Here is a 12,738-nt window from a genome sequence, read left to right on the forward strand (position 1 = left end):
CTCCTGCCCTTGAGGTTGTAACAATGGCCGTCACCAAGGTGTTACTTGGGACTGAAACTTGTTCAGTCCCACCCCAATTCTGGCGATGGTTGTCCCGCCCGCAAGGTCGTTGGCTTTTTCCGGTCACCTGGTGTCAGGGTAGTTGCGGGGAAAAGGGACTCAGGACAGTAGTGTCCCGGTGACCCTCTTAACCTGGGTCACTAGCCCCACAGTTGTGTCCTTCTGGGGTGGTGGTGTGGTAGCGGCGCGGTGGTGGGGTGGGGGGTGGCAGGGTGAGTGGTCCGGCGGCGGGCATTTTAGTTGGGTACATAACCGGGCTATCAGAATATGAAAGAAAAAGGAAAATGCTGAGTAAAGAAGTTAACTGATCAAAGCAAAGAAGTGTGTGCACCTATCTGGTTTGATAATGTAAAGAAACAGGACATGAAGTGGGTGGTGAATAAGCACGTATGAGTTTAAAGATGGGAGCAGCCATGGATGGCAATGAAGATGGTGGCATAGATATGGTATGTGTAAATGGATGGGTAGAAATGCTAGCATGAAACATAAAGATGCAAAAGAATTGGCAAATGATTGAAGTGGATGATAAGTATGTATGGATTTGCACTTGATCAGGGTTGCAACCCATTTTTTAACCTTGTACAGTAGTTTAATGAGCTGACTTCAAGTATACCATGAGTACGTGCAAAGAATATTTAAAAAGAAAAATTATGTCTGTGGTTCTCCCTGTGAGATAAAGCCAAGATTTCAAAGACTTCAGGATGTGTGAATGATTGTTTGATTCATTTCAACATGCACCTTGTTGATATTTCACGATTTTTTTTTTTTTTCTGTTTTTTATACAATTTAGGGGATGAAGAAGAATTGGAACAATGATAATGATGGTGATGCATCCATTACTTAAGAAAATAATACACTATTGTTCATAAGATATCTCTGCAAAAGTATTTCAGTATAATTTGATTTCAAAATCATCATCCCAGACTCCCACCTAGGAGATGGGGTTCACAGTCACCTGATATGTATCAAGTGCCTCATAGCATTGCTCACCTTCATCCATTATCCACTCAGTTCTCATTTTCCTTTACAAATTTACATCCTTTATCTGTTACTGCACCATTATAATTAAGCTCAATCTCTATTTCATATCTCACCATTCACCAGCACTTCACACTGAGACACCCTTTCTCTCAACAACAATCACTTCACAAAACCACAGTGCCCAAAGACATTTACACAATTCTGAACTAGTCGGAAATGATCATGTTTCCTGTTTGCAAGAATATGCCAGATCTGAGGTACTCCACCTTCACCTTTCATCATCAACCTCACCCCCATTACCAAAACTGAAGTTTTGACCTCTCTCATTGCCCAATCCATATACAGATTTAATGAATAGCCACAAGGACACCACACACCTTTATCTCACTCCATCATTGACTCTGTACCACTCACTAATATATCCATTGAAAATTAAACATGTTTCTTTTATAGCAACATCATGAAAAACTCATTCACGTCAAACAACATGTAACTTTCCAAGAGCCTTCCCCATCCACCTTGTCTTTAACTTTTTCCAGATGAAAAAATACTACAGTACCTTACAATTCTTCTTACATGTTTTCTCCACTACAGTCTAACTGCAAGTACAGTGTTTGACTAACACATCCCCTACTGCTTCTAAAACCACCTTGTTCATCACTCACCACACATTCTGTGATCTGCACTTACCTGTATTTCTTCCTTTATCTTTCTACAGCACTCAACAGACTGATCTCAATATAATTTTTGCAGTCACTGCAGGCACATATACTTTTGTACAGTCATAGCTTTCATCCACCCTACTCATCCAATCTTTGTGGCATAATTCCAACAAACATTTCCCATTTTCTTCATTATATTTTATCATCTCTGCATATTTCTTTACATCAGCAATTGCAGCCTTCCAATCCTTCTCCCTCATCAGTACACTGTCTACTTCTGCTGTTGTCACACTCTCAGGCACCACATTACGTCCATGTGCATTACGAACACCAATCTTCTTTACCACCAATCTGTTCTCACAATTTCCATCCACCTTTATTTCAAAATATTATTTTCATCAGATTTTTATTTCCCTCTCATTAAAAAGCCTTCATCCCGTTAAATCTCCTCCATTTTAAAACTTTTATCCCCACACATATTCCTTCATTATTATAGCTCTTTCCATAATAATTTGGTATTTCAGAGAAGTTTCCATCCAAATTTCTTCTAAAATCTTCATTTATCTTTTTTTAAATTATCATTACCTTTTGTCTTTGCTTATTTTTTCACACATTCCTCCTCACAGTACAGTATATTCCCTCCTTTCATTACAACTTCATTCTTCCAACCAACCCCAACCATGTCTTACTTTTTCCTTTTAAAGCTGTTTCTACCTTCACATTGTCCAAAGCTATACATTCAATATGAGCTGATACCCTAGTAAATAAACTCAGTCAAACAACACTGGAGCAATTGGCACCTGATGTATCAACTCCATCTGTGCTGATGCCATAGCTGACACCAGCTGTAAGTGCTCCTGCCCACCTGCCAGTTCCTGCTGGGCAGTTGAGCACAGATGGCACTGTGCTGACTCCCTCGCTGCCACTAGGTGGAAGTGCTCCTGCCCGCCTGCCACTTCCAACTGGGCAGTTGAGTGCTAAAGGCACTTGGGTGGCAATAACAAACATTGACGCCTCTGATGTCGTGCGTCGCTCCTCCATAGTGCTATGCATACAGCTTTGGAATTCATAAACAAACAATCATCATCCTGGTCCTTCATCCATTCTAAAGATGGAGCAAGGTAGAATCCAGAAACAAAGGAAGTGTTAGTATAAAAGTGAGTTATCAATAGCATGTCCAGTGAAATAAGCCACAGTCATTCTCATATCATTAAAACCCTGGAATCCTTTCTTTACCTCACAAACTAAACAGCTAAACCAATCATACTGTATCATATTCAATGTGTTTATTGGATGATGATTATGAACGTTCTTCCTCAAAAACTCCAAGAAAATGCTTTGCTGTATCATTCGTATTGTTTATAAAGGCTGCAACATGCTTGCATGTGTCAGCCTGGGTCACCTAATGATGGTTCTCCACACTGCTTGATATCTGGCAGCCTCCCTAGTCAGTCCCTTATCCCTGAAGTCACACTCTATAATCTTATCCCATGTCTTTTTTTATTTGGCTCTTGCAACCCTACCCCCAGCATTCACACTTCTCACCTTCCACACCCAATTGTTACCCTTCATCCTCTCAACATGCCCAAACCATCTCAATCACAACCATCCCCATCACAACACCAACACATTTAAGACCTATCCTTCCTCTCAAATCATTAATCACCATACTAGTCCCCCAAGCTACTACACATTCATTAAATCATTATCATTCCCATATATTACAGCCTACGAATAACCTCTTCCTCTTCCTTTACTGTCCAGGTCTCACCACCATACACTCCTAACACATGCCATATAGAAAGATCCCTTTGCACAATGAGGGAGTCGTCTCAGTATTAGGAGAGGCAACAGGTCCCCGAATTTCTTCCAACCACTCCTTACCCTAGCCACGGAGTTAGCTCCAGCTCCATCTCCAGCGAATAACAGGTCCACCATATAACAAAACTCCTTCACATACTTGAGAGACTTTCCAGCAGGATCAGTCCTTTCACACCTGCACATCTGACAATCTCTACATGTTCTCCCTGACAAACCACACACAAAAAATCAGCATTATTTCACAACCTACCTCTAATGCACCCACTTATCACAAACACTGGACAAGATGGAGTTACTTTCCACACCCTCATAGCAAACTGCACACGGCCACGCTCTCATCGCTTTGACAGTACTGCCACCAGCCCCAAATATCAGTTTCATCTGCATTTACTCTCAAACCCATGTGCCCCATTCCATCTCCCTATTTCCTAAATCTTTCCTCTGCCTCCCTTTCATTCTCTGCAGTCAACACCAAATCCTCAGCATATAACATCTCCCATAGGGGTCCATTTCTGAAGTCATGTGAGAGACCTTCAAGCATCATGACAAACAATAAGGGGCTCAAGAGTGACCCCCAATGCACACCAACCTTCACGAAAAACTTGTCACTCAAAGCTTCATTCACTCTCACCTGAGTGGGAGCACCCACAAACATAACCATTACCACTCTAACCAGCCACTTCTTGATCCCAAGCTTTCTCACTGCCCACTTCACCACCTCCCTAGGGACTCTGTCAAAGACCTTCTCCAAATCAACAAAAACAAAGTACTGTACCTGTAAAGCTCCCATTTCTTTCCTATATATTTTTCCTGAAGATGTTGGACAATGAATATGGCATCATTGGTCCCATTGCTTTGCACAGTTTGGGAACAGGATGGGATGGGGTTCAGATCTGTGCTGGAGGGTACAGGGTTTTGCAGTTCCCAGGCTGCTGCTTCCTCCCAATAAAGAGGGACCAGAACCCGGGAGTAGCGCTCAAGGTGGCTGCCCTATCAGTGGGTGTAAAATGACAAGGTAGTTATAGTGCCTAGGTGCACTTGGAGGGTGTCCCTGTACCTGTCCTGGTGGGATGCCCTGAGGCCACTGCCACAGCCACTGGTCATGGTTAGTGGGCTAAGAGTACCAGGTCCTATGCCTGGACTTGGAACTGTGCGGGTGGATGTGGGGCCTGTCATCTGTACCCCCCTCTATTAGATTTTAATAACACAACAAAAAATGAGAAGAAATTGAAGGCTAATGATACTAAATCACCCAAGGTGATCAGAGTGGCATCTTGAAATGTGAGTAGTTTGAAGGGTAGGGCAAGGGAAGTGGTTACAATGAGTAGGGGGTGAGAGGACGTTGGCTGTGTAGAAGAGGTTGGGAATGGGGAAGGATCAGCCAAAATGATTGCTGGGAGGGACTGTTGCCATTCGATATTTTGGTAAAGAAAAGCAGATGGATACAGTGGTGTGTGTGTGCTAGTTAAGGAAAAATGGGTGGAATATATCATGTAGGTAATGATAGTGAATGAAAGGATTACAGAAGTGAAAATTTTTTTCAGTAGGCTTGCAATTTCACTTATATCAGAGTACCTGTATGCTCCACCGGCTGGCCCGGATAATATGGAAAACGATAGATTCTGGAATGACTTAATATATGTGGTAAGAGGTGTGGAGTAGGATGAGATTGTAGTTTTGGGAAGAGGCTTAAATGGTTATGTAGGTGAAACACCTCAAGGATACGATGGGGTACATGGGGAATGCACAAATGGAATGAGGAATGTAGAAAGGAAAAGGATATTTGAGTATGGGGAGGTAATGAACATGACTGTGTGCAACAAGCATTTTAGGAAAAGAGAGAGTAGGTTGAATACATGCGAGTCTGGGGGAAATAGTTGCCAGATTGACTATTTTCTGGTCAGGTGGGCTGATAGGAGGTTGGTGTGGGATGTTGAAGTTATAGGGAGCAAAAAGTGTTCACAGCAGCACAGATAACTGATATGTGACATGGTACTCAGGGAGAGGGTGATGAAGAGGGCCTATGCACCAACGAGGAAAATATGGAATTTGAAAAACCAAGCAGAAAACGATGCCTTCTGCGGTGAGTAGAGTAGTGGCTGAAAAGGGAGCTGTTGACAGAAGTGTTAATGAACACTACAGAGCTCTCATGAACAATCTCCTGAGAATTACTGATTTTGTGTATGGATGGACAAGGCCTCCTCCTGCCAGAGACAAAGTAACATGGTGGTGGGATGAGGTATAGAAGCTGCAGTCAAGGAGAAAAAGATGGCTTTTCCAGAAATGGAGAAAAGGTGGTAACAAGGAGGAATCCTTGGCTGCCAAGCATAGGGCTAGAAAAGAGGTATACAGGGCAAAGTATGTCTCAAAGACTTTTACTGGACAACCTAAACAGTATTGAAAGGAAGAGTATAATATTTAATGTGGCAAATCAGATGAAGAAGGAAAACAAGGATATTATATGGGAGCAGTGTGTAAAAAATGATGAAGGAAAGGTAGTATGGTAGCGAACAGTAAGGATGTTTAAGATCCCTGGAGAAAGCATTATAATCGGTTCCTGAATGAGGAGTTTGACTGGAATAGGGAAAGTTTGGAGTCAGTGGATCCAGTGTTTGGCCCCTGGCCTTTGATTGGTGTTGCTACTGTGAGCAGGGCAATATGGAGGATGCAGGTGAGGAAGGCAGCAGGTGTGTCTGGGTTGACTGCTGGAATGTTGAAAGCAAGGAGATCTAGGAGTGGGGTTAGTCACCGAGATGATAAATATGATTATATATGTGTGTGCTGTCCAAGATGACTGGCTGGAGTGTAACTGTAAATGTGTATGAGGGGAAGGGTGATGCCCTTGGAAAAGGAAATTATAGAGGCATAAAATGTTTGGACCAGATAGTGAGGGTAATGGAGAGGGTCTAAGTAGGTTTTGTTTTGCTTCGCTTATAAAGGCTCCACCATGCTTCATGCGTCAGCCTTGGTCAGTTAAAGGCAGCCCTCTATGCTGATTGATCTTTGGCATGTTCCCTATTCAGTCCCTTGTCCCTGAACTCACACTCTATGACCTCGTCCCAGGTCTTTTTCGGTCTGGCTTTCATTTACTTTCCAATCCAAAGTTAAGGAGTGGCCTATACATGATGGTGCTGTGCTCCCTGAATGGAGTTGCTGCATCATCCACCCAGACACCAAACCTCCTCTTATTTCCCTGCATCTTGCCATGGGAAGGACCTTACTCAAACACTATTGATGTGCTGTCTACCACAGGGGGGCACCAACCTTACTCAAACACTATCGATGTGCTGTCAACCACAGGGAGGCACCAGGTCTCACTACAATGTATATACTGTACTGCACCTCTAAGATGGCCTCACAGAAGCATCTGGTTACTTGTGGTCATCAGATTTGCTCAGCAAGACTGACTGGAGTTGAGCAATAATGACAGCTTTCAAATCAGGTGCTGATGAGGAGCCTACAAGTGGTGGCGATGTACATCATGGGTGGATCTATGCTGCAGCAACATCCACCTGGGAGTCAACCCTCATCACACCAGTATTTTCCTGCACTTTGCCAAAAGGAACAACCCCAGTCCAACCCTGGCAAGATACTGTTTACCACAAGCAATGTTGGTTCCCGCATGGTGTATGTACTGTGCTGAACCTGTAGGATAACCCCAAAGAAGCAGTTCCTTACCTATGGTCCATAGTCTGCTCAGCCAGACAGACTAGGGTTTAGCAACAACTTTCAAATCATATCACTCATTTACAAAATTCTAAACCCATCTGCAGAAATCCCTTCCACTCCTACCAAATCTATCATCCACATACTTTAACTGTGGGATAATCAACCCTTCACTATTAAACCTCATTTCTGTTTCCAGAACCTCTCACATAAATCCATTATTAAACAGTGGGAGGCATTAAAAAAAAAAAAAAAAAAAAAAAAAAAAAAATAGATGGCCTATGAAAAAAGGAGTAAGCCTCTATGTGTGCGGTACTGGAAGTATGTGGTGCTTCCAGTACAGAGTATTAATGTTCATCCTAGGTCACCCCATGAAATATAAAACTAATTACCTCATGGAAAGATTCAATTGTTTTACTGGTATTTCTTAAAAAAGAAAAAAAAAAAAAAAATATACCTGTAATTTGGTTTTACACCAGGTATCCCCGAAGGGCTAAGGCGTTGCCCCTGGGTAGAGGACTTTGGATTGGAGCATGTAGCATTTTATGACCGGATGCCCTTCCTGATGTCTACCAATGACCCTTGGGTGGATTCGATCCTCTGACCCTTCGGTCATAGCAGAGCTCTCTAACCCACTGAGCCACAGCTGCACTGATAACTTTCATCATTCAAGCTAAAAAGGCAATTTTTTTCAATGAGAAATTAGATACACAGTCAACTCTCACTTAACGAGTGATCTGAGTGCATGAGCCTCACATAACATGGAAGGCAATTTTTGAGGCCAGGAAGTGGTCAAAACACAAAAATTACATATAACGCAGGCAAAAAAGATTAGGAGAAATACACTGAGGTGGTTTGGACATGTGGAGAGAATGGAGAATGAAAGACTGACTAAGAGGGTGTATGTAGGTGAGGTGGAGGGAGGGAGAGGGAGAGGTAGACCGAGGATGAGGTGGAGGGATGGAGTCGAGAGGTATATGAGGGAGGGGGGGGTGAGTTGGGGGGAGGGGAGTCAAATGGTGGGTGACAGAGTGACTTGGAGGCGTTTTGTCTGCGGCCACCCTTTGCGGGATTAGGGCGTCGGGCTATAGATAGATAGATAGATAGAAAAAAAATCTACCTGTTTTTTCAAAACTGTACTATGCTGCGACAACAGGGATTAGGCTACACAGCCTGAGGTCACAAATTATGGTGTAAACGGTCATTACATTACGTGAATGAATTGGTCATAATGTGGTGGGGACAGATAAATGCGGCAAGCTACAGTCATAGCACAGGTTGCATCTGTCAATGACGTATGGCTGTCACGTGTCTGCACGGGGTGTCGTCACATCTCACTGAGCATTCCCGTTCCATTTAAGCCTACCCTCTCCCCACGTTCTGGCTCCACACGTGCTATGTGTTATCTATTGCTCTTTTTTTGGGCCACGTGGGGACCAGTAGTAGTCCTGCCCTGCCTCCCCCCAGGAAGCCCACAACCACTTCAATTCAATGTGAGGAATCCTCATGTGTTTGTATGTAATGAAGTCATTATTAGGAAAGTAAATGTCCTAGGAAAAAATCCCTGAAAACTGTCCCAAAAGGTAAACGTGGGGCTGGCCTCGGTACCATGAAATCCGTCAACATGTAAACATATGGCCCTATAACGCGAAATTCTCATAAAGCGGGACTTCTGGGGACAATATTCACATGTTACGTGAGAGCTCGTTGTACCAAAAGATTCAGTACTTAAAATTAGTGATATTATCTTTAGACATGAAATACTCTGGCAAAGCCAATTATACTGAACTGCCTATGTAAAACAAAGAAGGGCTTCACCATACCATGCGTCACCCTTTTGTCTAAAATCCAATTAATCTGTTATTTTTAAAAAATGCATACTGGCAACCAATCAGGGCTCTAGTTTGGCGAGCCACAGCTCGCAAATGCGAGTATTTTTTCCCTTTGGCGAACAAATTTTACATGCAAGTCGCCTTTTGGCTAGGAGAAAATACATCCACTTCAAAACCCAGTAAACAACAAAATAAGTAAATCTCACTTAAATGAACAAAAGATCGATTATTAAGTCTTTCCTTGTCGCCACTGTGAATGTTTAAAAATAGGCAATATGTAAAAAATAAATATATTTATTGCTCGTACAATATTTCAGCTCGTAGTCAGTTTAGCTACTAAAAATCTATTTAGCTCATAAATCTGAAACCTTAGGAGCCAAATAGCTCGCAACCATCGGCAGTTAGCAAGAGCCCTGCCAGTGCCAGACCAGCTCCTCCAAATCGAACCCCAAATATACAAACAGAACCTTAAACAGCCAAATATATCGCCCACCCTTCTCTCTCTAACAATGATATATATCTGAACATTAACATTCCCACATACAGGGTCTTTGGAAAATAGTGCAGCCCTGTGGAAAATGTTCAACAGGACAACACAACAGCTCATACTGCCAAGGCAATGGTGGATTACCTTGACTGATTTCAAAACATTTGTGGCCAGCACGAAGGCTGCAGTGCGTGTGGATGGTGAACTAAGTGAATTTTTCTCTTTGAAAGTTGGGTTGAAACAGTGATGTGTCATGTCTCCATGGTTGTTCAATCTGTACATGGATGGGGTAATAAAAGAGGTATGAGGTAGGGCAGTGGATGTTGGAGTGGCCCTGGTGAGAGAGGATAGTGTTTGGAAACTCCCTGTACTGTTGTTTGCTGATGATACTGTGTTGTTGAGTGAAGACGAAGGGGAGCTGCAAGGCTTGGTGGATGAGTTTGGGAGAGTGTGTAAGAAACGGAATCTAAAGGTGAATGTAGGGAAGAGTAAAGTGATGGTCTTTGAGAGAGGTGAAGTCAGTGAATGTACAGCGAGGTTGGATGGTGAGGATTTGGAAAATGTATGTTTAAGTACTTGGGTAGTGTGATGAGTAAGGATGGAGGTTTGGAGGGTGAAGTGCTTGAAAGGGTACAGCAGGGAAGAAAGGTTGCTGGTTCTTTGAAAGCAGTGATAAGAAACAGGGAAGTGAGCATGGAAGTGAAAAAGTTACTACATGACAGTATTGTGATACCAACTCTAACGTATGGAAGTGAAGGTTGGACGTTGTTGGAAGGACACAAGTCAAGAGTGAGAGCAGTGGAAATGAGTTATTTAAGAGGAGCCTGTGGAGTCACATGGAGAGACAGGCTGACGAATGAGGATACAAAGGAGCGTTGTGGTGTGGATGTGGATATGATAGGAAGCGTTATGAGGAACACACTGAGGTGGTTTGGCCTTGTGGAGAGGATGGAGGGTGAAAGACTGACGAAGAGAGTGTATGTGAGTGAGGTGGAGGGGGGAAGAGGGAGGGGGAGGCCGAGGATGAGATGGAGGGATGGGGTGGAGAGGTATATGAGAGAGGGGTGTGTGACTTGGGAGCAGGGCAGTGAAATGGCAGGGGACAGGGTGACTTGGATGCGATTTGTTTGTGGCCACCCCAAAAGGGATTGAGGCGTCTGGCAATAGATAGATAGATAGACGATTCCCAGACTGCTTGCTCCGGGGATACCTCTAGGATATTCAGAGCATCCCCACACAAGTCAACAGCTGTAGGCCAACATTCAATGCTGTGTGGGCAAGATATCGACCAAAACATTGCAGAAGGTGTTTAAAAACCTGATTCGTTGTGAACATTTGTGTGAAATGCAAAATGGTGGATATTTCGAACATTTGTTATAATAAATGCAATGTCCCTATAGGGTTGCTTTTTTCCAGACACCCTGTAGTATCACAAAAGCTTCACTACCATCATAAAACCTACTGACAACATTCAACAGTTTTCAGTCTACACCATCATGATGACCTTTTTTACCACCAAAATGGGTGGGAGTAAGTAGGAATTAGGAACAGGGAAAGCTAGAGTATGAGAAGTGGGAAAACTATCAAGACCCAGGAATTTTGGTTTAACCTCACAGGCCTAACCAATTCTACATTTTTCTTTACTGATGGGATTCAGGTATGCCTGCCAAATGACCATTCTGCAGACTATCATGCAGAAAGATGGGTGAAACCCCCTGTCATGTGCTTCTCCATACATAATTCATCCAACTAACTCAATCCTCTGTTTTTCAGCCTCATCATTCACACCTTACTTTCTTATACATTTCTCTTATACGTCCACCTTTTTGGCATACCACACTTCTTACTTTCAAACTCAATCGCGTATGTCCTTTCCACCACCAGATTTACATCCAGTCTCTCCATATGTGGTAGGTGGGGGTGCCCATCATCCACTCACTCAAAGTAGAGTGATGACATATGAGCTCAACATTGAGTGACAAGCCAAATGGTTTCCTGAACCCAGGAAATCATTTACTACGCTGGGTGGTAACCATATAACCGGGGTTTCTGGCAGGGTTAAGTGTCCCCCAGAAGCCCCTATCCAAAATCACTTAATCATGGCAGTCGTCTCAGAGAGCCTCGGAGGGCCCAATACCTGCCCAGGGCCCCAGCCAAATGGGCAGACTCGCATGGCCATGTGGAATGTGAGAGGTATGAATGAGGAGAGCAAGAGGGTCGAAGTGGCGAATGTGTTCAAGAGTGCGAGATATGCTGTGATGGCACTGTGTGAAATGAAGATGAAAGAGTGCGAAGTGGAGGAGTGGGAGGATGTGAAATGTGTAAGATCGGGAATGAATGGGAGAGGAAGATGTAAGGAAGGAGTTGCCTTGTTGATGAATAAGGTGTAGCAGAGTGGAATGAGAGACTACAAATGTGTCAGCTCGAGGTGTATGTATGTCAAGTTCAAGTCTGAGAAGGTGAAAGTGACAGTGATTGTAGCATATGCACCGTGTGAGGAGAGGAGTGAGAAAGACAGGTTTTGGGATGAGCTGGGTGAAGTAGTGGGAGAAATGCCCAGGAGCTATAAAGTGATTGTGATGGGGGATATGAATGGAAGAGTAGGCACTGGCCCAGAGGATGACACAATGCGCTGTTATGGAGTACCAGGAGAAAATGATAATTTGACTAAAGGATATGTGTTAGGAGACGAGGTTGTGCATTTGTAATTCGTATTTCAAACCCAAAGATGCACATAAATATACATGGTATAGAGGAAACGGGAATCGTGTTGAAAGAAGCCTGATTGATTACGTGCCTGTAGAGAGGTCGATGATGGGAATGGTTGCTGATACGAGGGCTGTGAGCAGACAATGTGGAGGTCTGTCAGTTCACATGATTGTGGTATGCAAGATCAAGCTGAGAGGAGTGAGGTGGATCAAGAGAAAGAAGAGCAGTCTGGGTGAAAGACTGTGAGTTGAGAAGCTGAGGATCAAAGAAGTGGCAGATGATTACAGGACCTAAGTAGAGGACGAGTTAGATTCAGTGAACTGGAATGAATTGGATCTGGACAGCCTGTGGAATGCATAGAGGGATTGCTTAGTTAGGAATGCTAAAGAGGTGTGTGGTGTGGCAAGAGTATCAACAAAAAAGAGGGGTACGGCATGATGGGATGAGGAGGTTGAGAGAGTGGGAAGAAGTGGCTAAAGTGGTTACAAGATAGGGGTTCAGTTGAAATAAGAACTGAGTA

Source organism: Coenobita brevimanus, chromosome 44 (genome assembly GCF_032717465.1).
Source record: "Coenobita brevimanus isolate Jiangsu-jjx chromosome 44, ASM3271746v2, whole genome shotgun sequence".
NCBI lineage: Eukaryota > Metazoa > Arthropoda > Malacostraca > Decapoda > Coenobitidae > Coenobita > Coenobita brevimanus.